Source organism: Stegostoma tigrinum, unplaced genomic scaffold (assembly GCF_030684315.1).
Source record: "Stegostoma tigrinum isolate sSteTig4 unplaced genomic scaffold, sSteTig4.hap1 scaffold_63, whole genome shotgun sequence".
NCBI classification, from domain to species: domain Eukaryota; kingdom Metazoa; phylum Chordata; class Chondrichthyes; order Orectolobiformes; family Stegostomatidae; genus Stegostoma; species Stegostoma tigrinum.
In genome coordinates this window covers 571,485-598,500 of record NW_026728568.1, presented here as the reverse complement: position 1 = coordinate 598,500, position 27,016 = coordinate 571,485, and the positions used below count along the sequence as shown (strand labels likewise).

General features: G+C 46.2%; 1 protein-coding gene and 1 long non-coding RNA gene across 8 annotated transcripts in view; both read left to right on the top strand.

Moving 5' to 3' along the window:
• The window catches only part of LOC132209042 (dystrophin-related protein 2-like), a 150,392-nt gene that overhangs the window by 80,703 nt on the left and 42,673 nt on the right, over positions 1-27,016 (top strand). Inside the window, exon 3 of one of the 7 annotated variants that reach the window (XR_009445122.1) lies at positions 681-2,320. The exons of the other annotated variants lie outside the window; for them this stretch is intronic. The gene's annotated coding sequence lies outside the window, so the exon portion shown is untranslated. Of the gene's footprint in view, positions 1-680; positions 2,321-27,016 lie in introns of those variants that run through there. 7 annotated transcript variants of the gene reach the window in all.
• LOC132209047 (uncharacterized) lies at positions 2,313-15,452 on the top strand. The gene is made up of 3 exons (XR_009445144.1): positions 2,313-2,491; positions 14,446-14,651; positions 15,155-15,452. It is a non-coding gene; the product is annotated as an uncharacterized LOC132209047 (long non-coding RNA).

Below are 27,016 nucleotides of genomic sequence, written 5' to 3'. Positions count from 1 at the left end.
TGTAAAACAATACTTTTCACTGTGTCTGTCTACATGTGACGGTAATATGTCAAATCAAATCTCATTTATTACCTTCCCATGTATACAAAGGTGCATGCAGTGTGATATGTTAACCTTTGGAGTTTCACCAATAGCATTAATTCTCATTTCTGTTGCCTTTGAGCTTTTTTAATCAGCTTGCATTCCAATTGATATTTCACAGATTGTAGAGTTGTGGGTTATTTGTGTTGTGGACTCTTGCACATTGAAACTATGAATTTTGACTCTTTACTTTCATAACACGCTACTAATTATTTGCAACTAATCACAAATTCCTTTTAGTTTGTTGTTTGATTACGAAATATACATGGTGAAAGGATTTAGCGGAACTTTGTATGAAACCTGAACAGTAAATGAAGCTGTACAAAGCTTGATTTAGTCAAGACAAGAACTTTGGAACTTTGTATCCATGTTGTATGCAACAATGTACTTTATAAAGTAGGCCAGCAATATTCTGCTAAAGGTTTACTGCCTTTCTTTTAAGATTTGTTGGTGTTTGATACTGATTGCCTATTTGATATTAGTTGGAATGCTCTTTCACTAAAAGCTGTCCAGAATATTTTGATGCACTCCTGTGAACAATAAAGAAAGGCTTTGTGAAAAACTTAAAGACAGTGCATCCCTTCCACTCGTTTTAACAGGTTCAGCTAGGATCCAGCTGTGCTTAGTTTCAATTTGGCTTTGGATCCAATCTAATAATACTGTAAAGGAATATAAGAACCAAGGGCAGGAGAAGACTGTGCAGCCCACTGTGCCTGCTTCCTCATTCACTACAATTGTGGCTCATCTTGGGCTTCAAATTTGCTTTCCTGCTTGCTCCCTGAGTCCCTCGATTCCCTGAGAGAATGAAGGTAAATTTTGTTCTTAAGTACATTCAGTGAAAACACTTGATATATATTTGATTTTATCATTATGAGCCTGTTTTGAGCAGCATTTTCTTGGGACGTAAATTTTTTTTGGATTTGTCACAATCTATATTGGAAGAGCCTACTAGAGATTGAACCCCACTATTCCATAAATAATTGTAAATATGACGAGTGTAACCTCAAGGATTGTTAATGTCTGACTGTTACCGTTATTGAGGATAAAAGAAATTTTCTCCAGGCTTCATCAATTAATGGGGGAAAAAGTACATTTATTATTTTAAATGTATTCTTTAACAAGTGACAAAGTGGATTATTAATGATGAACATGTAAACTTAAACCATTCTACATTCAGGTGCAGACATGCATACACTTGTCACCAATAAGGTGGCAGGATAGTCAAGATGAACAGTTATTCTGCAGTATCGTGGGTGGGAGATATCAGTAAAAAGAACAAACCCTGCAGAACAAGACTCTCAGCCAAAAGCGGGGTAAATGAGGTGACTTTCTCACAGTTCCTCTGCTTTTTGACAATGGTGTCGTGTCACCGATCACCACATTGATCCTCAATTTGACAGTTGATCAATTGAACCTATGTCTGGGCTTGGATCAGAAAAAGGCCTGATTCCACACTGTAGGCATTCTAACACAAGTTTGATTTGTGTATGCTGAAAAGATTTTGGGCCAGAAAGTCCTCAGCAAAGACATTTTGGTTGAGAGTTATGTGCTGTGTTGAATTAATGTAGCGACTGCCACCCACTGTTGTAGAGTATAGCTGAAAAACAGATGAGTATGGAGGAACTGATGGGTACATCTCCAGCAAGGTAACAGCCTTTCAGGAAAATTGCGCAAGTAACTAGTAAAATTTGAGTGAGATTTTTTGGTAAATTATTCTTTAACTGAAGTGCGGAAAAATGTGAGCTCAGCGATTTTTTTTTTGGTGATCAACTTCGACTCCATTATCCTGCATCACAATCAAATTCTAATATTTCTGAACTGAAGAATCATAGAATTTTACAGTATAGAAGGTGGCCATTTGGCCCACTCTGTCTGTACTGGCTCCTGAAAGAGCTACCCAGCTGTGTCTCTGTAGGCCTCTAAATTCAGCACTTTCAAATATATATCTCAGGAAGGGTCACCGGACCTTAGATGTTAATTCCAATTTCACTTCACAGATGCTGTCAGGCCTGTTGATCTTTTCCAGCAACTTCTGTTTTTGTCAAGTAAAGAGATTTAGATTCTCCCTTACTGGAGATTGTCATTGCCTGACACTTTTTTGTAATGCATAATTCGTACCACTTGTCAGCCCTAGCCTAAACTTTGCCCAGGCCTTGCTGCATATGGACATGGACTGCAGTAATCAGTGCCTATACCCACTTCTGACTTTGTGAAGGAGTTACATTCATTGATAAAGCAGCTGAAGCTGGTCAGACTGAGGAACTTTGCAGCGATGACCTGGTACTGAGCTGATGGATCTCCGGCAACCACAACCAATCCTGCCTTTTGCTGTCTATATCTCCAACTAGTCGGCCATTTCCCACCTGATTCCCAATTGACTTCAGTTTTCGGAAGGCTTTTTGATGTCAAGGTGAGTTACTTTTCTGTCACCTTTGGAAAACTATTCTTTTGTCTCTGTTTGGACCGAGATTGTATTAAAGTTAGAAGCTACGTTGGCCCTGATGGAACCCAAAATGAGCAACAGCAAGCCGGTTATTGTCCAGTTTCGGGTCCAGTTCTGAGGAACAGTCACTGGACCCGAAATGTTAGCTCTGATTAATTTCAGTCACACACAGTTAGAGAAACTACGCTATTCCAATCATAACATTAATTTATATAACCAAGCGCAACCTTGACTCGTACAATGAGTTAAAATTCTAGACTCGACCTCCAGTTACCCAGGTCATTCAGTACTTATCTCAGTCTTTTGATTGTGAACACTTTGTGGAGCTGTTTTATTAATTGTGTGGTGCTGTCATATGAACGGGAGCTGCCAGAGTTCGGCTTATAATTAGCTCTATGCAGTTGATTTCAGTCAAGTTTTCATTATGTTCAAGGAGATACAGTGAGTTGACTGACTTTTATTAAGAGCTGTGCAATTTTTACAGCCGTGTGTGTTTCTGCTGAAAGCAATATCTTTTGATTAATTGTATTGCGTGTGTCAAAAATGTGACAAGATTTAGTTCAGCACACAGTGTGATTCTGAGTTGAGTGGCTTAAAAAACTATTTACAGATTTGTGACCAACATGCTTAGTGAATTCTTTGTCCAGGGAAAGCTTTATGAATCTCAGTATTCGTAACATAATCTCAACTATGTAATTTATACCCATATTCCTGGGTTATGCTCTATCTTTCATTCAAATTACTTTATAATCCATTACATGGATAATTCAAGATAACAAAGTGTGAAGCTGGATGAGCACAGCAGGCCAAGCAGCATCTCAGGAGCACAAAAGCTGACGTTTCGGGCCTAGACCCTTCATCAGAGAGGGGGATGGGGAGAGGGTTCTGAAATAAATAGGGAGAGAAGGGGAGGCGGATCGAAGATGGAGAGAAAAGATGATAGGTGGAGAGGAGAGTATAGGTGGGGAGGTAGTAGGTGGGTAGGTCAGTCCAGAGAAGACGGAGAGGTCGAGAAGGCGGGATGAGGTAGTAGGTAGGAAATGGAGGTGCTGCTTGACCTGGGAGGAAGGGATAGGTGAGAGGAAGAACGGGTTAGGGAAGCGGAGACAAGTTGGGCTGGTTTTGGGATGCACTGTGGAGAGGGGAAGAACTGTGCTGGTTTTGGGATGCATTGGGAGAAGGGGAGATTTTGAAGCTTGTGAAGTCCACATTGATACCATTGGGCTGCAGGGTTCCCAAGCAGAATATGAGTTGCTGTTCTTGCAACCTTCAGGTGGCATCATTGTGGCACTGCAGGAGGCCCATGATGGACATGTCATCTAAAGAATGGGAGGGGGAGTGGAAATGGTTTGCAACTGGGAGGTGCAGTTGTTTATTGCGAACCAAGCAGAGGTGTTCTGCAAAGCGGTCCCGAAGCTTCCGGTTGGTTCCCCAATGTAGAGGAAGCCACACTGGGTACAATGGATACAGTATACCACATCGGCAGATGTGCAGGTGAACCTCTGCTTAATATGGAAGGTCATCTTGGGGCCTGGGATGCGGGTGAGGGAGGAGATATGGGGGCAAGTGTAGCTCTTCCTGCGGTTGCAGAGGAAGGTGCCGGGTGTGGTGGGGTTGGAGGGGAGTGTGGAGCGAACAAGGGAGTCATGGAGAGAGTGGTCTCTCCAGAAGGCAGACAAGGGTGGGGATGGAAAAATGGCTTGGGTGGTGGGGTTGGATTGTAGATGGCGGAAGTGTCGGAGGATGATGCGTTGTATCCGGAGGTTGGTGGGGTGGTGTGTGAGAACGAGGGGGATCCTCTTGTGGCGGTTGTGGTGGGGGCGTGGTGTGAGGGATGTGTTGCGGAAAACGCAGGCGACGCGGTCAAGGGCGTTCTCGACCACTGCGGGGGGAACGTTGCGGTCCTTGGGGAACGTGCACATCTGGGGTATGCGGGAGTGGAATGCCTCATCCTGGGAGCAGATGCGGCGGAGGTGGAGGAATTGGGAATAGGGGATGGAATTTTTGCAGGAGGGTGGGTGGGAGGAGGTGTATTCTAGGTAGCTGTGGGAGTCGGTGGGCTTGAAATGGACATCAGTTTCTAGCTGGTTACCTGAGATGGAGACTGAGAGGTCCAGGAAGGTGAGGGATGTGTTGGAGATGGCCCAGGTGAACTTGAGGTTGGGGTGGAAGGTGTTGGTGAAGTGGATGAACTGTTCGAGCTGCCCTGAGGAGCAAGTGGCGGTGCCGATACAGTCATCAATGTAACAGAGAAAGAGGTGGGGTTTGGGGTCTGTGTAGGTGCGGACGAGGGACTGTTCCATGTCACCTACAAAGAGGCAGCCATAGCTTGGGCCCAGGCAGGTACCCATGGCCACCTCCTTTGTCTGTAGGAAGTGGGAGGAATCGAAAGAGAAGTTGTTGAGGGTGAGGACAAGTTTGGCTAGGCGGATGAGGCTGTCGGTGGAGGGGGACTGGTCGGGCCTGCGGGACAGGAAGAAGCGGAGGGCTTTGAGGCCATCTGCATGCGGAATACAGGTGTATAGGGACTGGACGTCCATGGTGAAAATGAGGTGTTGGGGGCCAGGGGATTGGAAGTCCTGGAGGAGGTGGAGGGCGTGGGTGGTGTCATAGACGTAGGTGGGGAGTTCCTGGACCAAGGGGGAGAAAATGGAGTCCAGATAGGTGTAGATGAGTTTGGTGGGGCAACAACGGGCTGAGACAATGGGTCGACCCAGGCAGGCAGGCTTGTGGATTTTGGGCAGGGCAGGCAGGTTTTTAACACAGCACAGGAGATTTGTTGAAACAGTATCTAATGGTAATTAGATTAAATCCTTTTCTTTATTCACTGCTCACTTCGGGAGTCATTCTGAGCTATTTCCCAGAAATGGCCATGTTAGGCAATCGAATTTGAATTTCTCAGCCAATATCTTTAACCAAAGTTATTGATGTTATGAACTACCTATTATGCTCATGAATTGGTTATTGTCTCATAGAGGCCTCTAGCTCAGGAAAGGAACCTTTGGCACTGTGCCTGTGAAAAACAGCCACCGAACTATTCTAATCCCATTTTACGGCATTTGTACCATTTGCCTTGTATGCCTTGGCGTAGCAAGTATCCACCTTTATTTCGTAAATCTTACGAGGGTTTCTGCCTCAGCCACCCTTACTGGCAGTGATCCCTGCACCCTCTTGGTAAAAACATTTTTCCTTTCATCCCTTATGAATCTCTTGCCCCTTACCTTAAATCTACGTGACCAGTCATTGATCCCTGCACCAAAGCGAAAAGTTTCTTTCTGTTTATGTCTCTCATAATTTTATACATTTCAATCATATTCTCCCTTCATCTGTTCTGTTCTATGGAAAACAACTTTAGACTGTTCAATCTTTCTTCATTTCAAAAACTCTTCACCTTGGACAGCATCCTGATAAATCTCCCCTGCACCTTCTCCAGTGCAGTGACATCCCCCCAACCCTTCACTGTGGATTCCAGACCTGTGCCCATTACGCTAGCTGTGTCCTAAACAATGTTTTGCAGAGTTCCAGCATAACCACCCTACTCTTAAACTCAATGCCTTAGTTAGTAAAGGTAAGTGTCCCTTATGCCTTCTTCATTACTTTATCTACCCGACCTGATACCTTAAGGGACTGGTGTACATGTATATTAAAATCCCTGGGATCCTCAGTGCTTCCACCTTTCATCATATATTCCTATGCCTTATTTGTCCTGCTGAAGTGCATTCTCTCACGTGTATCCAGATTGAATTCCATTTGCTGCTGATTAGCCTATCTATATTCCCCTGTTATCTAAAGCTAACCTCCTCATGAATGACTACTCCACCAATTTTTGCACCATCTGCAAACTAACTGATCTGTCTTGCTGTATAGATATCTAAATTGTTTATAAATAACACAAACAGCAAAAAGTCCAACATTGATCCCTGCACTGAACACAGAATTCCAATCACCAAAACACCAAGCAATCATCATCCTCTGTTCTTTGCCATTCGACCAATTCCGGATCCGAGTAGCCAAATTTCCTCAGACCCCTTGGGCTATTCACTATTAGTCTTCCATTTGGGACATTGACAAAAGCCTTGCTAAAGCCCAAGTAGATTATTTCAAATGTAATCCCCTCTTGTACACACCTGGTTACTTCTTCAAAAAATGCAATCAAGTTATTCAGACATGGCCTCCCCTCAATAAAACCATGACTGCCCTGCCTTTCCAAGTGTGGATTAATTCTGTCCCACAGAATTGCTTCCAGTAGTTTCCTCACCTGAGGTGAGACTTACTTTTGTGTATCTTTATTTCAACATACAATTTTTATTCACTTTTGCGATATGGACATCCCTGCCTGTCTTGAGTTGCCCTTGAGAAAGTGGTGGTGAGTTGCTTTCTTAACCCGCTGCATGCCATGTGATATAGCTACTCTCGCAATGACATTAGGGAGGGAATTCCAGGATTTTGACTTGTTTTAAGCATTTATATGTACTTTATCATGAAATGCTGACAAGGTCAACAAGGAAATATAAGGATTCAAAAAGATTTATGGTCCTCATGAAGAAATGGTTAGGACTGGTAGACAGACCCTCAATAATTTGCCCAGAACTGCGTGCTGTGTGTTTGTTTGTCGGCCTTTTTCTAAAGCAGTTGATTCAAACAGTCTGATTGTAAAATTCTTTTCCGTACAAATGTTTGCTTTAAAATAAATAGAAGTAAAGAGAAGAATCCGTCTAGAATTAGATTTGATTTGTGTGTGGCTTTGAGAGTGATCTTGTCGTGAGTATGCTGTGAGATTACCCCAGAGACTCTGATATGCTAAAGTAATAGACTTTTGGAGACTGGCAACAACTGTTCTGCTTCTGTGCCACCACAAAAAATCAAATCTGTCTTGTTTAGAAATACTTGGAGGCGTCCTGTTGCTGTGCATCTGATTTGAAAACTGAAACATGCAAAAACATACTCTTAGCATTACCCTGAAAGATTCAACATAAAGTAATTTAACAGATTTCTTCTATTGTCTAGAATATCTTCTGAAATATTTGGTTTGTAAATGGGTAAGTCACAAAATTGTATCAGTGATGATGGGAACTGCAGATGCTGCAGAATCAGAGACAACCAAGTGTGGAGCTGGATGGACACCGAAGGCCAAGCAGCATTTTGACATTTTGACACATCCAGCATTGCTCAAGTGATTACCCACTGCAGTTTAGACACAACTTTATGAGCAGGCTTGTCATGAAAGACCAATTTAATCATCTAATAAGCAGTATGTTCTGGCTGAAATACTAAAATGATGAAAATCTTTGCAATTAGACAACTGTTTTACATTTTGCATTATGCATAGAAACGGACAAACAAGACGGTTGTGTTCTGAGGAGGGGTCACCCGACCCAAAACGTGAACTCTGATTTTTGTTCACAGATGCTGCCAGACCTGCTGAGCTTGTCCAGCAACTTCTGTTTTTGGTGTCATCTGATTTTCTTATTTTGTTTTGTCATGTTGATTCTTTGGAGCACATGTTTTTGAAGTTGAGCCTTCCTTCAGAAACGTCTCATTTGTTTTCACCAGCCATTTGCTGTGTTTGCCAGCAGTAAAGCCAAAATTTCTTTAATTTATTTCTTGTGAAGCATGCCTTCAACAACCTGAGTTTACCTTAGGGGTGTGCTGCACTTTTCCTCCAGGCTTGGCATTTTTCCCTGTATCCGAGTGCAGTTATCAAGTGCATTCCCATGAGAGCAGTTTAATCATGGCTTTTCTTATTTTGAATTTGCTGTTGTTTTGGGTGTATAGTTTGGCAGTCTGTCATTTGGTTGTTGTTCTGCTTTGGTTGGAAGGTTAAACTGATTACCTATAGCTGCTGTATTTGAGTTAGTATTTCTTTACCATTGAATCCATTGTACTTCTGAAATTTGACACAAATAGAATATAATTTCACTTTGTGACTTTGCTGTTAACACAGTACATGGAGGAAAGTATTGGCCAGACAATGCTGAGAGGATGTAGAGAATCTACAAACAATTGTCATAAGGGTTACGAATGTGATAACTCTAGCTGGCGTATGCCAGTTGAATTTCTTGTGTTAAATTGCTAGATTATGTTTTGGGGATATAATTCTGAAAATAATATCTTGCTGTATGGAAAAGAATATCCTTGAACACTGGTAGGTCAGTTGGAAGGCCAAGAAACACTGGGATTCCTGAAAGTAGAAGGAGAGAGAAAAATCAAAGCATTAATGAACCTGGCCCGAAGTCCATAATTGCCAGTGATACATCAGAGAATTTGTTGGTTACCTGGCTGCTGATGCACTAAAGCAGTAACACACAATAATGACGTAATAAAAAAACATTCAAAAATGAGACAGCATTGAAATGAGACAGCATTTAATCTGCTCCCATTGTGATGAAAGTGTCTCGTCGATTTGTAACAAAATAGTTCCAGGTTGAATTAATAATCAGGGGCTACATTGTATCAACTCAACGTAAGAGTAGTTTGTCTGTGGGACCTTGGGATAGTAACGATAAAGATCACTCTTGTCTATGGTTCCTGATTTCTACTGGTATGTGCTGTGGCAATCTATCAGTTCAGAGATGAAAAGTGCAGAGCAAGGGAAGGAGATGCAGAAAGTAGTTCGTTCTTTCAATAAAATACTTTCCATTTCGCTTTGTTGAGAATGCAGTCTTCACTTTTGCAAGTGGCTTTAATAGCGTGTATTTCAGGTGTTGAGGGAGCCAAGGGATTTTATTTGTGATGTGCTGGTAATTGTTACGAGGAAATTATATTCTGGGAATATCTTGGTAATACAAATTGGAAACAGGTTAACTTTCAAATAAAGATCCAAAAAGATCCTCTGGTTGCTGGTTTGTTTCTGACTCAAAGGACATGTCTTTAAGGGCGGCATGGTGGTGCAGTGGTTAGCACCGCTGCCTCTTGGCACCAGGGACCCGGGTTTGATTCCAGACTTGGGTGACGGTCTGTGTGGAGTTTGCAAGTTCTCCCTGTGTCTGTGTGAGTTTTCTCCGGGTGCTCGGTTTACTCCAACTGTCCAAAGATGTGCTGGTTAGGTGGACTGGCCATGCTAAATTGCCCATCGTGTCCAGGGATGTGTAGATTAGGTGTGTTATAGGGGGATGGGTCTGGGTGGGATGTTCCAAGGATCCAACTGAACATTTTGGACCGAAGGGCCTGTCTCCACATTGTAAGGATTCTAAAACTTAAAGTTCATTACACTTAACCAAGGTCGGAGTAAAATACTGGAAATGATTGTGAGGAGTGAGGGTCGAACAGCTAATCTAATTAACATTGGCCAACATGTAGGTTTGGAAGGGGCAGTCTGGCTGACGAACCACTTTGAACTTTTAGAGGAAATCATGTTCCAGGTAGACTGTGGGAATTCCAAGATGCAGAAATAGGAGAAGGTCATTTGGATCTATGAGTCTGCTTCGCAATTCATTTAGATCATTACCTGATTTGACATATATCTAGACTTTAAAAAAGAAACTTCAGCAAAGTTCCATGTAACAGAGCTATTGAAGCTCATTGTGGGAGAATTAAAACAAAACACAGGAATGGATTAAAACTGGCTGAAGCGGTGAGTTTTCAGTTGAGAAGTGGTATCAAGATTGAGACTGGTAAGAGTACTTGCTGTGGCGTCCGAGGATCATGTTAGGATCTTGCCTATTTGTAGTTACCACCAACAACATGGACTCAGGGGTTTAATGAACTGGCCAAATTTTCTAACAGTGACAAACTGGTGGAGGGAAGGGTTTGACTAAATCTGAGATCAGATTTTTGAAAAATATGTCTACCACTTCAATGCACCACCTTTCTCCCTGACCAACATCTCTGTCTCCGGCTTGCTGCAGTGTCCTAGTGAAGCCCAGTGCAAGCTGGAGGAACAACACCTCATTTTGTGCTTGGGGACCCTCCAGCCCTCCGGACTCAATATTGAGTTGAATAATTTTTGGGCCGAAACTCTCCCATGTCCCAGCCTCCCCCACCCCACACACCAGGCCTTGTTACCACGTAGCCTCCCCCGACACACCCGCTATTGTTGATGACTAACAGTCCCCATTAACAACTATTCACCCTCCCAGCCTGATCATTAGCAAATCCTAAATCTGTCCAACTGTCTTTCTCTTTGGGCTCCACCCTGTTGATTGCTCCTGACCCCACCCACCTCCCCATTTTCTACCTATACAAACTGACGTTTTCCCAGCCACCATTCAGTTTTTCAAAACTAAAGTGCATGTTTAGGCCTGTACATTGGCATGTAAGTGAACCTGCTTCCATTTTCTCAGCTAATTCCATTTAGGAATCTATTTACATTGGGAGTTGGCCATAAGTTTTCAACTCGGAAATGTTTTTAGATTGCCCAGGGCAATTAATGTGCAGTTCATTGCAAAGTCAGAGAGTATTGAATTCAATGGATGGAGAGGAAGAGGCTTTCGTATGGAGGGATGATTATACAGTCAAAAGTATCTCATCAAAACAGGTTGGATTTGATGAAGGAACCCCGCCCACGGCCGACGCCAACGTAACCCCGCCCACGGCCGACGCCGATGGAACCCCGCCCACGGTTGACGACCTCATCGCTCTGCCCACAACCTCCACAGCCAGCAACCCCAGAGGAGACAGCCACACTGAACCCTGCCGCATCTTCACCATCCCCCCAGACCTCCCACTGACTGAGGACGAATGGTCAGTCCTTAATAAGGGCCTCACCTTTGTCCCCCTACAACCACACATCAACGAATACCAGTCACGATTGGACATAGAGCAGTTTTTCCGCCGTCTTCGCCTCCATGCCTACTTGTTCAACCGGGAACCTAACCCTCCCTCCACTGACCCCTTCACCCGCTTCCAACACAAGTCCTCCTCCTGGACACCACCCCCAGGCCTCCTACCCTCCCTCGACCTCTTCATCTCTAACTGCCGTCGAGACATTAACCGCCTCAACCTCTCCACCCCTCTCACCCACTCCAACCTCTCCCCTGCAGAACGGGCAGCCCTCCGCTCCAACCCCAACCCCACGATCAAACCTGCAGACAAGGGTGGCGCAACGGTAGTATGGCGCACTGACCTCTACATCGCCGAGGCCAGACGCCAACTCTCCGACACCACCTCCTACCGCCCCTTGATCATGACCCCACACCCGAGCACCAAACCATCATCTCCAACACCATTCATGACCTCATGACCTCATCACCTCAGGGGACCTCCCACCCATAGCCTCCAACCTCATTGTTCCCCAACCCTGCACGGCCCGTTTCTATCTCCTTCCCAAAATCCACAAACCTGCCTGCCCTGGTCGACCCATCGTCTCAGCCTGCTCCTGCCCCACCGAACTCATTTCCACCTATCTGGACTCCATTTTCTCCCCTTTGGTCCAGGAACTCCCTACCTACGTCCGTGACACCACCCACGCCCTCCACCTCCTCCAGGACTTCCAATTCCCTGGCCCCCAACACCTCATATTCACCATGCATGTCCAGTCCCTATACACCTGCATTCCGCATGCAGATGGCCTCCAGGCCCTCCGCTTCTTCCTGTCCCGCAGGCCCGACCAGTCCCCCTCCACCGACACCCTCATCGGCCTAGCCGAACTCGTCCTCACCCTCAACAACTTCTCTTTTGACTCCTCCCACTTCCTACAGACTAAGGGGGTGGCCATGGGCACCCGCATGGGCCTCAGCTATGCCTGCCTCTTTGTAGGTTACGTGGACCAGTCCCTCTTCCGCACCTACACAGGCCCCAAATCCCACCTCTTCCTCCGGTACATTGATGACTGTATCGGCGCCGCCTCTTGCTCCCCAGAGGAGCTCGAACAGTTTATCCACTTCACCAACACCTTCCACCCCAACCTTCAGTTCACCTGGGCCATCTCCAGCACATCCCTCACCTTCCTGGATCTCTCAGTCTCCATCTCAGGCAACCAGCTTGTAACTGATGTCCATTTCAAGCCCACTGACTCCCACAGCTACCTAGAATACACCTCCTCCCACCCACCCTCCTGCAAAAATTCCATCCCCTATTCCCAATTCCTCCGCCTCCACCGCATCTGCTCCCACGATGAGGCATTCCACTCCTGCACATCCTAGATGTCCAAGTTCTTCAAGGACCGCAGCTTTCCCCCCACAGTGATCGAGAACGCCCTTGACCGCGTCTCCCGTATTTCCCGCAACACATCCCTCACACCCTGCCTCCGCCACAACCGCCCAAAGAGGATCCCCCTCGTTCTCACACACCACCCCACCAACCTCCGGATACAACGCATCATCCTCCGACACTTGCGCCATCTACAATCCGACCCCACCACCCAAGACATTTTTCCATCCCCACCCCAGTCTGCTTTCCGGAGAGACCACTCTCTCCGTGACTCCCTTGTTCGCTCCACACTCCCCTCCAACCCCACCACACCCAGCACCTTCCCCTGCAACCGCACGAAATGCTACACTTGCCCCCACACCCCCTCCCTCACCCCTATCCCAGGCCCCATGATGACATTCCACATGAAACAGAGGTTCGCCTGCACATCTGCCAATGTGGTATACTGCATCCACTGTACCCGGTGTGGCTACCTCTACATTGGGGAAACCAAGCGGAGGCTTGGAGACCGCTTTGCAGAACACGTCCGCTCAGTTCGCAACGAACAACTGCACCTCCCAGTTGCAAACCATTTCCACTCCCCCTCCCATTCTCTTGATGACATGTCCATCATGGGCCTCCTGCAGTGCCACAATGATGCCACCCGAAGGTTGCAGGAACAGCAACTCATATTCCGCCTGGGAACCCTGCAGCCTAATGGTATCAATGTGGACTTCACAAGCTTCAAAATCTCCCCTTCCCCCACCGCATCCCTAAACCAGCCCAGTTCTTCCCCTCCCCCCACTGCACCACACAACCAGCCCAGCTCTTCCGCTCCACCCACTGCATCCCAAAACCAGTCCAACCTGTCTCTGCCTCCCTAACCTGTTCTTCCTCTCACCCATCCCTTCCACCCACCCCAAACCGCACCCCCATCTACCTACTAACCTCATCCCACCTCCTTGACCTGTCCATCTTCCCTGGACTGACCTATCCCCTCCCCACCTCCCCACCTATACTCTCTCCACCTATCTTCTTTTCTCTCCATCTTCGGTCCGCCTCCCCCTCTCTCCCTATTTATTCCAGTTCCCTCACCCCCATCCCCCTCTCTGATGAAGGGTCTAGGCCCGAAACGTCAGCTTTTGTGCTCCTGAGATGCTGCTTGGCCTGCTGTGTTCATCCAGCCTCACATTTTATTATCTTGGATTCTCCAGCATCTGCAGTTCCTATTATCTCTGAAAGTACAAAATCCCGCTGTTTTTGTTCTCAATTCATGGTTTAATTTTGCAATCAGTGTCGTAAGCAGCAGATTAGTTCAGTCCTTGTGAAATTGAAGGCAATGCAACACTTTAATTGGTCACTTTTTAACATGGTCGGTTCTCAGACTGAGGAAATGGTGAATGTTGTTGATCTTTAATGCAATATAATGGAGGAGAGAAAAATCTGGACTACAGAGCCCACAGGAAGAAAATTATAATCTGTCAGTGCTGCCTCCATTAGAACAATGCCAAGTTAATCCCCATCCCCATATCGAACAATAGAAGTTTCCTGCATATCAGAACATACCCATTGAGTGGGGAACTGATGAATAATGCGGGAGCACCATCGGATTGAAATACTTTTATTCTCAGGATTTCAGAACGTGCTGGGATTTTTATTGCAAGCAATACTTGTGATGGAATATTCTTTTAATGTCAAAGTGCTGCAACAGTTTGGAAGAACCAATATTAAATGGATATTATTGCAGATAATATATGTGAATGAAATAAAATTGTTTGCTTAAGGTATTTTGTAATTCTAATTGAATGTCGCATTTTTGCATCTCAGTTGTCTTCTGTTTCTTATTTTTACAGAGCAGGTATTGTCCTGGTCACTTGTAATGCTGCCAATTCAAGATTAACTACATGGATGGTCTCTATCGGTTGCTTAATCACCAATGTCAGTTTGCAATCCTGAATCCAATATTGTCACTTCATCTTTCAGTTCTGTTGATAAGCAAAGTTTGAGATCAACAGCTTTCAGTTTACTATCTGGAAGTCAATCAGTGCAGATTTTGATGGTAAACCAGCGTTCTGTATGTAAAACTGCCTTGTTTAATTAGATTAGTTAGTTGAGATTCATTTTCGTGAAATGAATCCTAACTAAGCTTCATCTCTTCCTCATTCTGAACACATGCTATGTCATGCAATGGCTATTCAATTTTGCATTGGTGCCGGTTCAAACCATGTGTATTCCAACTACGGATTGATACAGATGAAATAGTACCATTTCCTTGTTAGTACCATTCTCGCCGTACAGTGTTTTGGCATTTCATTACGTTTCTGTGTACAGTTCTGAACCAGCCCCCTTGCCCCTGAGCTTGCCAAATGTCTCAATGTTGTCATGACATTGTCAAAGAATTCATTTCTTGGTAGATTCAGAGATAAATTAATGTAACCTAGTATGTGTTAATGCCTCTGCTGTAATCGGGCGAAATACTCAGGCCATTGTCTTAATTTTTCTCTCTTGTATTTATGTTGACCATGCCATTTGCTCCACTTACTGGGATTGGACTTGTTACAGAAGTGCTGAACGTCAACTTGCCAAATACAATTGGCTAAACAGTATGAGGCCAATCAGTCTCTTGAAACACTTTTGCTGTGCAATCAACATTCCAACATTATTTGACAATGAAAAATTACATACGTGCTTCAGAAGATTAGATTTGAAACAGAGATTTGTGAATATGAATGGAGCTATATATGTCTCCATCTCGGGCACCAACCTCAAGTCCACCTGGACTATCTCCAACACCTCCCTCACCTTCCTGGACCCCTCTATCTCCATCTCGGGCAACCACCTCGAAACTGATATCCATTTCAAGCCCACCGACTCCACAGCGACCTAGGATACACCTCCTCCCACCCACCTTCCTGCAAAAATTACATCCCCTATTCCCAATTCCTTTGCCTTCGCCACATCTGCTCCCAGGACGAGGCATTCCATTCCCGTACACCTCGGATGTCCTCATTTTTCAAGGACCGCAACTCCCCCCAACCCATCCCACACCCCCGCAACCCCTCGCAGTGGTCAAGAACGCCCTCGACCGTGTCTCTCTCATTTCCTGTGACTCAACTCTCACACCCCGTCCCCGCAATAACCACCAAAAGAGAACCCCCTCATCCTCACATACCACCCTCCCAACCTCTGCCTACAATGTATCATCCTCTGACATTTCCACCATCTGCAATCTGACCTCACCACCAAAGACATTTTTCCTCCGACCATTGTCTACTTTCTGGAGAGACCACTCTCTCCATGAATCCCATGTCCGCTCCACACTCCCTTCCAACCCCACCACGCCCGGCATTTTCCCTGCAACCACAGGAAGTGCAACACGTGCCCCCACACCTCCTCCCTCACCCCCATCCAGGACCCAAGAAGACTTTCCACATCAAGCAGATGTTCAACTGCATATCTACCAATGTGGTATACTGCATCCGCTGGACCCATTGTGGACTCCTCAACATCGGGAAACCAAGGAGAGACTTAGGTGTTCTGCAAAGCAGTCCCTATGCTCGGTTCACAACAAACAACTGCGCCTCCGAGTCGTGAACAATTTCAACTTCCCCTCCTATTCCTTAGACGACATGTCCATCCTGGGCCCCCTGCAGTGCCACAACAATGCCACCCGAAGGTTGCAGGAACAGCAACTCATATTCTGCTTGGAACCCTGCAGCCCAAAGGTATCAATGCGGATTTCACAAGCTTCAAAATCTCCCCTCCCCCTACTGCATCCCAAAACAAGCCCAACTCGTCCCCGCCTCCCTCACCTGTTCTTCCTCTCACCTACCCCTTCCTCCCACCTCAAGCCACACCCCCATTTCCTACCTACTAACCTCACCTCTTGACCTGTCTGTCTTCCCCGGACTGACCTATCCCCTCCCTCCCTCGCCAACCTAACCTATCCCCTCCCTCCCTCCCCAACCTAACCTATCCCCTCCCTCCCTCCCCAACCTAACCTATCCCTTCCCTCCCTCCCCAACCTAACCTATCCCTTCCCTCCCGCCCCCCCTCCCCTCCCTCTCCCCCTCCCCCCCTCCCTCTCCCCCTCCTCCCCTCCCTCTCCCCCTCCCCCCCCCTCCCCCCCGACCCCCACCTCCCCCTCCCCACCTCCCCCTCCCTCCCTCCCTCCCCCCTCCCCCTCCCTCCCTCCCTCCCCCCACCTCCCCCTCCCTCCCTCCCTCCCCCCACCTCCCCCTCCCTCCCCCCACCTCCCCCTCCCTCCCTCCCCCTCCCCCTCCCTCCCTCCCTCCCCCTCCCCCTCCCTCCCCCCGACCTCCCCTCCCTCCCCCCCCACCTCCCCCTCCCCACCTCCCCCTCCCTCCCTCCCTCCCCCCCTCCCCCTCCCTCCCTCCCTCCCCCCACCTCCCCCTCCCTCCCTCCCTCCCCCCACCTCCCCCTCCCTCCCTCCCTCCCCCACCTCCCCCACCTCCCCCTCCCTCCCTCCCTTCCCCCCCCCTTCCCCCCTCCCTCCCCCCGTTCCCCCCCCCCCCGTTCCCCCCCTCCCTCCCCCCCCTTCCTCCCCCCTTCCCTCCCCCCCTTCCCTCCCTCCCCCCCTTCCCTCCCTCCCTCCCCCCACCTCCCCCTCCCTCCCTCCCTCCCCCCACCTCCCCCCACCTCCCCCTCCCTCCCTCCCCCCACCTCCCCCTCCTCCCTCCCTCCCCTCCCCCCCTTCCCCCCCTCCCTCCACGTCCCCCTCCCTCCCTCCCTCCCCTCCCCCTCCCTCCCCCCCCTTCCCCCCCTCCCTCCCCCCACCTCCCCCTCCCTCCCCCCACCTCCCCCTCCCTCCCTCCCTCCCCCCCACCTCCCCCTCCCTCCCCCCACCTCTCCCTCCCTCCCTCCCCCCACCTCCCCCTCCCTCCCTCTCTCCCCCCACCTCCCCCCACCTCCCCCTCCCTCCCTCCCCCTCCCCCTCCCTCCTCCCCTCCCCCTCCCCCTCCCTCCCTCCCTCCCCCTCCCCCTCCCTCCCTCCTCCCCCCACCTCCCCCTCCCTCCCTCCCCCCACCTCCCCCTCCCTCCCTCCCCCACCTCCCCCTCCCTCCCTCCCCCCACCTCCCCCTCCCCCCCACCTCCCCCTCCCCCCCCACCTCCCCCTCCCCCCCACCTCCCCCTCCCCCCCCACCTCCCCTCCCCCCCACCTCCCCCTCCCTCCCTCCCCCCCCTTCCTCCCCCCCCCTTCCTCCCCCCCTTCCTCCCCCCCCTTCCTCCCCCCCCTTCCTCCCCCCCTTCCTCCCCCCCTCCCTCCCCCTCTTCCTTCCCCCCTCCCTCCCCCCCTTCCTCCCCCCCACCTCCCCCCCCCCCCACCCCCCCCACCTCCCCCCCTCCCTCCCCCCCTCCCTCCCCCCTCCCTCCCCCCTCCCTCCCCCCCTCCCCCCCTCCCCACCCACCTCCCCCTCCCTCCCTCCTCCCCCTCCCCCCCACCTCCCCCTCCCTCCCTCCCCCCCCACCTCCCTCCCCCTCCCCCCCCCACCTCCCCCTCCCTCCCTCCCCCCCCACCTCCCCCTCCCTCCCTCCCCCCCCACCTCCCCCTCCTCCCCCTCCCTCCCTCCCCCCCACCTCCCTCCCTCCCCCCCCACCTCCCCCTCCCTCCCTCCCTCCCTCCCTCCCTCCCCACCTCCCTCCCTCCCCCCCACCTCCCCCTCCCTCCCTCCCTCCCTCCCTCCCTCCCCCCCCTTCCTCCCCCCCCTTCCTCCCCCCCCTTCCTCCCCCCCTCCCTCCCCCCCTTCCTCCCCGCCTCCCCCCCTCCCCCCCCTCCCTCCCTCCCTCCCCCCCCCACCTCCCCCTCCCTCCCTCCCCCCCCACCTCCCTCCCCCCCCACCTCCCCCCCCACCTCCCCCCCCCCCATGTGGCAATTGAGCCCTCTGTTGGAGGGGATCACTCTGCATCACAAACCAACCGTTCAGCCAACTGAATTTGAATAGAGTTTAGGATTGGAGAGCAATCCATGCAATTGTATTTTTTTTAATGAATGTTTCTCACTGGCAAACTTTTAAAAACCAGCTCAGCCATACAGGCGAGATCAGTTCCTGATCTCAGCTGAATTTTTTGACCTGGGGTGGGTCAGCGTTAGGAGTTCAGTGATTGGAATGAATTCTCATGAAGTTAGCGAGAGGGATGCTACACGTGAATAAATCGATGTTTTGAAAAGCGGATGAGATATGAGCAATAGTTTAATTGATGTGGACGACCAGCCACAATCATCATCAACGGTGGAGCAGGCTTGAGCGGCCATGCAACATTGTGCTGCCGCTATTTGACTTGTTCTGTGAAGAGGAAGGAAAATGGTCAAAGTTTCAAAAATGCTGAAGACCACATCATTCTACAACCTCAAAATTTGATTGTGTTCAGCATATTATCACTACTGGTACCCTTAAATCCTGGTCTATCATCTCAGCAACTCTACTCTGCCCAAAAGCTGGTTACTTGTGAAATTTTTGAAGAATCTTCCCAAGTCTGAAAATCATTTTTTCTTTTTGTAGAATCAGAGTTGGCGTGTGGAAGGAGGTCTCCTGGCATTTCATAGCTCTTTGAAATAACTCCCCAATTCGTCCCCCTCTGCTGTGCACTGACTTCAACCACTTTCTAATCTCTTTAATGGATGGGAACTTTTGAAGGCATCCGGAATGAGTATTAATGATCCCAGAATACCACTGAGCCTTATTAAGTTGTTAGTTCTGATGATCAAGAGCTTGATCAAAGAGGATTCTTTTAAAAAGTGCCTTAAAAGAGGAAAGGTACAGAGGCTAAGAGGTGGAGGAAGTCTCTTCTTGGGTTTGAAGCCTACACAATTAAATGTTTGGCAACCAGTAGTGGGCCATTTAAAATCAAGAGTGGGCAAGAGGGCTTAATTAGATGAGTGCAGATATCCTGAAGTATGGTTGGACTGGTGGAGATTACCAAAATAGCGATAGGCAGAGCCAAGGAACAATTTGGAAACAAAAATGAGAATTTAATAAAATTACTGTTAATACTATCAGTTAGGTAGCAAGTACAGAGAATAGGATTTGGTTCAAGATGAGACTCGGGCAGTGGAGTTTTAGACGACCTCAAGTGTTCAATGGGCAAATGTGGAACTCTAGCAGGGAATGCATTGGACTTGTCACGTCCGGAAGTGAAGTAGTTCTAGTTGAAGGTTTCACTGCTAATGAGGCAAGACAAGAGACAGCTTTAGGGATTGCATGAATGTGTGGTCGGACGTTCATCATGGGATAAACAAGATGCCAAGGTTGTGCTGAGACAAGCGTAACATTACATTGTTGCCAAGGGGGAGTAATGCAGTCAGTAGGTAGTGAATAGAGATTGGTGTGGGGACCACAAGCAGTGGTCTTCCCAGTTTTAAATTGTTGTCTCTACATAGTTCCGCAACTTTATGTTCTGTTCAAAGAGCATGACTGACGAGAACGCAGAAGTTAGCCATTTGTTTACTTGTCAATATATCTTGATTTTTCCATCATGTTCTCCAATTATTTCCAAAACCTGTGCAGTGTACTAAGTGAACCATTCAAACCTTAAAAGGAAATGTTAAAATTGTGGAATAGAAAGTTAAATTTATTTTATTGAAAATTTAAATAAATTACATGAAGGTTTGACCAAGACTGAAAGGAATTAGATGGAACACCAGATGAATAAAACAAGCAGTAGTAAGGTGGTATTAGCTGGATGTTCCTGAAGAAAGAGAACACAGCCAACCTTTCTTCCATCAGGGAGATTAATTGTGTGGTGTCAGACACATTCGATTAAATCATTCCTTCTGTCTTTACTGTCTGACTGTACTATGGTTGTAATATTTCCTTTTTTAAAGGCTCAAGGTTCGACATACTTCTCATTTTATAAATTTTAAGAAGCTGGCTAATTATCAAGTCATGGTAGGATTGAAAACACATTCTATAACTGTTTGAAGTCAGAAGTCACATGACACCAGCTTGTCATCCAACAGGTTCATTTGAAATCTCACAAGCTTTTGGAGTGCGCCCCTCCATCAGGTGCAGTTAGTGAGATGACCACACAGACACACAGCTTATAAGCAGAGAGATCAAAAGATCATAGAATTGGCCTGAGTGGAGTGTCAGATAATAACTCTATGCAGGCGTCCAAGAGTGTTATAGGCAAGGAGAGTGTTTATACAGTCAATATCAGTGCTGTGCTGTCATGATAATCTGGCAGCGCAACAGGCATGTACAAAAGGTGACATCTCAGGTCAGACTCTGACTTGTAGTTGAGAGGCTTGTGTTCAGAATCTGTCTCAGAGTTTTAACCTTTATTTCAAAAGCAGGAATTTACAAGATGCCACACTGACTGACTGTAACTACAAGTTGTGTGCTTTTTCAACAAAATATCTGCAAATAAACAAACATCCTGGATGAAGACTTATTATCTGACACTCCACTCTCACCAGTTGTATGATCTTTTGATCTGTCTGCTTATAAATTGTGTGTCTGTGTGTTTTCCTCTCTGACCGCACGTGATGAAGGGACTGCATTCCAAAAGCTTGTGTGATTTCAAATAAACCTGTCAGATTATAACCTGATGCCATGTGACTTCTGACTTTGTCCATCCTAGTCCAACACCAGCACCTCCACATTATAAGTGTTTGGAACCAAGTCAGTGCAACAGGCATAGGTCGAACATTTGACTTTGGAAGGATGCCTCGTGTCGACAAATTCATTAATAACAAAGGATTTCTCCATTATGCCATCTTTCGTAACATGCTGCGTCTCACAGTCATAATGAAAGGATGCCCACTTCAATTTAGCAGCGCCAAGAACAGTTATGGACATTTTTAGCATGGGAGGAGGCCATTCAGCCTATTTTATCTGTACCAGCTCTCTCCCAGAGCAGCAAAATTAATCCTTTTCTCAAACTCATGCCACATATTTCACAGGATTGAAATATATAGGTACATAGTTAAGAGATTTTAACATCAAGTGAGCAGTTCTCGCACTTCACCTTGTCACTAAAAATTGAAAACGTGACTTACAAAGAGTGAGTCTTTATTTTGTTCTGTTGTGATGATGAAGAAGATGCAAGACAAAGTGTTGGAACTGGCCTCTGGAACTTAGAAACTTTTAAATGTGTTTATAAAATGAATTCTGTGCGCATTTACTAAAAGCAGTTTTATGGAAGGAAAAGGTACTAAAGAAGATTTGGTGTATTGCACTTGATGCTATTATACTCCAACCTGTGAAAACAGAACTCTACGACTGTGAGTGTTGAGTTCTGAGAGGGTGCTATCTTGTTTGAATTTACATTGCTAAGACTAGACCTATTTTCCCAACAGCAAAATTGGTAATCCAGCAAGAAATGGATATTGGTTTCTCGCATTTGTTGGCTGTAAGTGTCTGTATAAAGTTTGAGTCCAGTTTCCTTATATACAGGTGCTTAACCTGCTTATACAGTTTGAACATTTGTTGTGCCCATGAAAGTTTTTTGAATGGTTTCACCTCCAGTTTTTTTCTTTATACATATTTGGTATTTTTTTCAGGGTAAGGACTGCCTGCAAAATCTGAGATTGGGTTTTGAAAGACATCAGCTTTTATTTTGGAGATAATGGTAACTGTAGATGCTGGAGAATGCGAGATAACAACGTGTGGAGCTGGATGAACACAGCAGGCCAAGCAGCATCTCACGAGCACAAAAGCTGACGTTTCGGACCTCGACCCTTCATCAGAAAAGGGGGAGGGAGAGAGGGTTCTGAAATAAGTAGGGAGAGAGGGGGAGGCGGATCGAAGATGGATGGAGGAGAAGATAGGTGGAGAGGAGAGCATGGGTGGGGAGGTAGGGAGGGGATAGGTCAGTCTGGGGAGGCCGGACAGGTCAAGGGGGCGGGATGAGGTTAGTAGGTAGGAAATGGGGGTGCAGCATGAGGTGGGAGAGGGGAATAGGTGAGAGGAAGAATAGGTTAGGGAGGCGGGGACGAGCTGGGCTGATTTTGGGATGCAATGGGAGGACCGGAGATTTTGAAGCTTGTGAAATCCACATAGATACCATTGGGCTGCAAGTTTCCCAAGTGGACTATGAGTTGCTGTTCCTGCAACCTTCGGGTGGCATCATTATGGCACTGCAGGAGGCCCAGGATGGGCATGTCCTCTAAGGATTGGGAGGAGGAGTTGAAATGGTTCAATACTGGGAGGTGCAGTTGTTTATTGCAAACTGAGCATAGGTGTTCTGTAAAGCGGTCCCCAAGCCTCCGCATCGTTTCCCCAATGTAGAGGAAGCCACAACGGGTACAGCGGATGTTTTGGATATTTCTGAAGCATTGATTTTCATTCAAAGTTGGTTGGATTTTGCTGAAGCAATAGACATAACTCACTATGACGTAGACCATGTCAGAGATAACGTTTCGAGTCCTTTGACCCTTCCTCAGAACTCACTCTTCACTGATGCTGCCAGACCGGCTGAGCTTTCCCAGCAACTTCTGTTTTTGTTCCTGATTTACAGTGCCCACAGTTCTTTTGTTTTTATGACACAGACAAAACTTGATCTCTGCAGGTAGCATGATGCTGCATTCTCCAACTTCCATGCCTTTTTGTAATATAATATTGTCCTTTTAGTACAGAAGTGGCTTTTTTTTTGTTTGTTTTAACTTCTGCACATACTTTCTTTGCAGGTTAAAAGTCTGTGCCTTTTCAGTTCACTGCAGTGCTGCATAATGAAGACTTTCAACATTCTTATTTTAAAAAAGTAGAAAATCAGTGTTGTTTGTTTTCCAAAATGTGATGTGCAAGTGCAACACTTAACAGTGTGTTCATCAAACTATTGTTTCCTTTGATCTTTGTATTGCAGAAATTTCTAGAATCATTTCATATATATTTTCCTTGATATATTTTAGCAGCTTTCCTGGAGCAAGTCTGTTTTCCTTAGGATGAGACTAGTTTCAGACATACTCCCTTTATTATGAGATTTGATTGGGGTAAAGCGAGGAGGATTTTTATTCACTGAGACACACATGACTATATATTTAAAGCATTGGAAAATGCATCCTGTTCGGACTGTCATGTTATCTGGTGTTTGTACCAGGCTTTCTGATGAAGTGCAAATGATTAAGGATGCTAATGGATGCTATATGTTATTACAAGAGGAAATAAACATACAAGTAAGGATTTTGTGCCACAGTTATACATAGCATTGAAGCCATACCTCAATTATGGCATATAATATAAGTTGCCTCATTTAAGGAGGCAGTTCAGATTTAGGTTTACTAGAACAATACTTGCAATTAATGGGTTGTCTTATGAAGTAAGATCAGAAGGACTGGGAAGGATGAGAAGGACCTCCTCTCTACCTATCGTCTCTTCTCTCCATCTTCGGTCGGCCTCCCCCTCTCTCCCTATTTATTCCAGTTCCCTCTCCCCATCCCCCTCTCTGATGAAGAGTCTAGGCCCGAAACATCAGCTTTTGTGCTCCTGAGATGCTGCTTGGCCTGCTGTGTTCATCCAGCTCCACACTTGGTGATCTTAGAAGGACTGGGCTTGTTTTTGCTGAAGTTGAGAAGAGGAAGGAGGTGATTTCCTTGAAGTATATTTGATTCTGAATGGTCTTCACAAGGAATATGTAGAAGGATTTTTCCTATACTTTGGCGAGCGCAGAACTAGGGACACTTATGCAAAATTTGACGTTGCCACTTAAGGACAGATGAGCAGAGCATTTTTTTCTCTGATAGTTGTATGACATTGGAACTAGCTGCCTCCTAAGATGATAGAGTTGGGGTCATTGAATATTTTAAGGTGGATTTAGATTCTGGTAAGGCAGGGAAAAGGCCTCTATTAGTTGGAGTCATACCAAGCACAAAAGAAAAGGTTTGTGGTTGTTAGACATAGTCGTCTCACCTCCAGGACAACTCTGTAGGAGTTCCTCAGGGCAGTGTCCAGTGCCCAAACATCTATGCTGCTTCAGCATCCTTCTATAAAGTCAGAAGTGGGGATGTTTGCTGATGACTGCACAATGTTCAGTACCATTTCCAACTCCCTCGATAATAAAGCAGTCCATGTTCAAATGCAGCAAGACCAATATATTATCCAGGCTTAGGCTGTTACAGTGCGAGGTAACATTTGCACCACACAAGTGCCAAGCAATGGTCATCTCCAACAAGGGAGATTTTAGCCATCATCTCTTGACATTTAATGCTGCTACCATCGCCGACTCCCCTACCATCAACATCACGGGTGTTGGTGTTGACCAGAAACTGAACAAGATCAGCCACATAAATACTATGGATTCAAGAACAGGCCACCCTGTTGTGTGCAGGTGATTTTCATCACTCCATTTTTAACAAGATTTAACTGGAAATTTGGGATTTGTCATATTTCTGAAGAGTCGAACGGCAGCATGCTTTTCTTTTCGTTAATTCTTTGTAATTTATTGCATTTAAAACTCCTATTGCCAGAAAACGAAATTATGTGGCTGAGCGACTTCTTTCGAATGTCTTGTGAGAAGTGCCATTCAAAGGTTACACATTGTTACCTTGTGATCAGTTTGGATCAGTCGGGCAGGAAATAAGATGAGGCTGGGGGTGGGAAGATTTTGAAGCAGGTACTTCAGGGAAAGTAGCCTCTCCCTCCAGTCAAACCCTCCAACCCTGGCAATGTTCTTGTAAATCTTTTCTGAACCCTTTCAAGTTTCATGACAACTTTCCTATAGCAAGGAAGCCTGAATCGAATGCAGTATTCCAAAAATGGCCTAACCAATGTCCTTTGTAGCTGCAACGTGACTTCCTAACTTCTATATTGAGTGCTGTGACCAACAAAAGCAAGCATATTAAACACCTACTTCACTACCTGCAACTCCACTTTGAAGGAACTCTGAAACTGCACCCCAAGTTTGTTTGGCGACACTGCTGAGGACCTTACCTTTAAGTGTATAAGTTCTGCCCTGATTTGCCCACCAAAACCTAAAACCCTTTTCACATTAAACCTAATTGTCTGCTATTTGCTTGGTGGTATGTATAAAAAGGGAAGAGTTTATGCTTGTTCAGGCAACCCACACCCGACATTCAGAGGTTGTTTTCCTAATGGCTTGAATTGGAACTGCTTAACAGAATGAGTTTTGGGATGCCTCAGGATGTCTTTATATATGCTGTGCATCAGGCAGGTGTCAAATTGTAATTTCACATACAGTTCTGCATACAGATAGCATAACGTAAGAAAGAAGAACAGGACTAAGTAGAATTATCCTTCAAAGCCTTGTTGAGTTGATTTGTCCTGTTTTGTTACTTCTACATTTATTAAATCCACTTTTTTTAAAGCATTCTTTCACAGGATGAGGGCACTGCTGGCAAGGCTAACATTTGTTTCCCGTCCAGGAATGGCTTGGTGGGCCATTTTGGAAGTCAGTAGAGAGTCAGCCATATTCCTGTGAATTTGAAGTCATATACCAGAATTGCTAAGGAAAGCAGATTCTCTTCCCTAAAGAATACATTAGTGAATTCAGTTTTCTGTTACAAGAATCTATGATAGTTTCATCGTCACTGTTACTTTTAACTCGAGATCTTTATTAATTAAATGTCATTTCCAGCAGATGCTTTTGTATTTTATATTTCATATTAGGATTTTAGTTTTAACTTAATTTCTTATTAACATTTCATCATTAATTTCAGGATGTTTCTCAGATTTTGTATACTTCCTCTCCATGAGGCTTTTAAAGAAGAAATTGCCCCAGTCAAACAAGAAGTCAAAATATTAAATGATCTGGCCAGTCAGTTATCTCCACTTATGTCTCTTTATCTCCAAAGATTTCTCACCAACTTGATGACCTAAATATGAGGTGGAAATTCATACAGGTAACAATGAAAACATTTTCAAAGCCAGCCAATCTGTTGTAGAATGTACAAATGAAAGCGTGTACAAATAATTTGGCTTCAAACATATGAGCAAGATAAAGAACCCTTTCAATTGAAGCAAGCAATTAATATTTTATTATCATGGTTTATGAAGTTATTCAATTTTATAATATTTCTTTTTCAAAAATACAATGTTCTGGTCTGTAGTCTGCACTTTAGAATGGAGTCGCAAAACAAAATCCAAATAGTGAGAGATGTGAGCATCCAAACCACAGTCTGAAATGGTTCAGGACTGGAACAATTTGAATATATTCATGATGAAGCTGCAGGTAGCAGATATTTTTCCCAATCCATCTAAAAGAATTTGGAATTGGACCATTGTGATAACTGCGGTACACTTCAGTATTATGTATTGTTTCATATATTTTAAGTCCCTGAGGAAGACAAACTTGAATGAATTACAACAAAGATATACTTGATGCATTGAAGGGAAGAATGACACAAAATTGTATGAACTGCATGTATTTCTTCCAATTGAGCAGATTTTCATTGATGTCAGCAAAGTAGTACATGAAAATTTCCTTTATCCCAAAAGTCTCATGAAATGT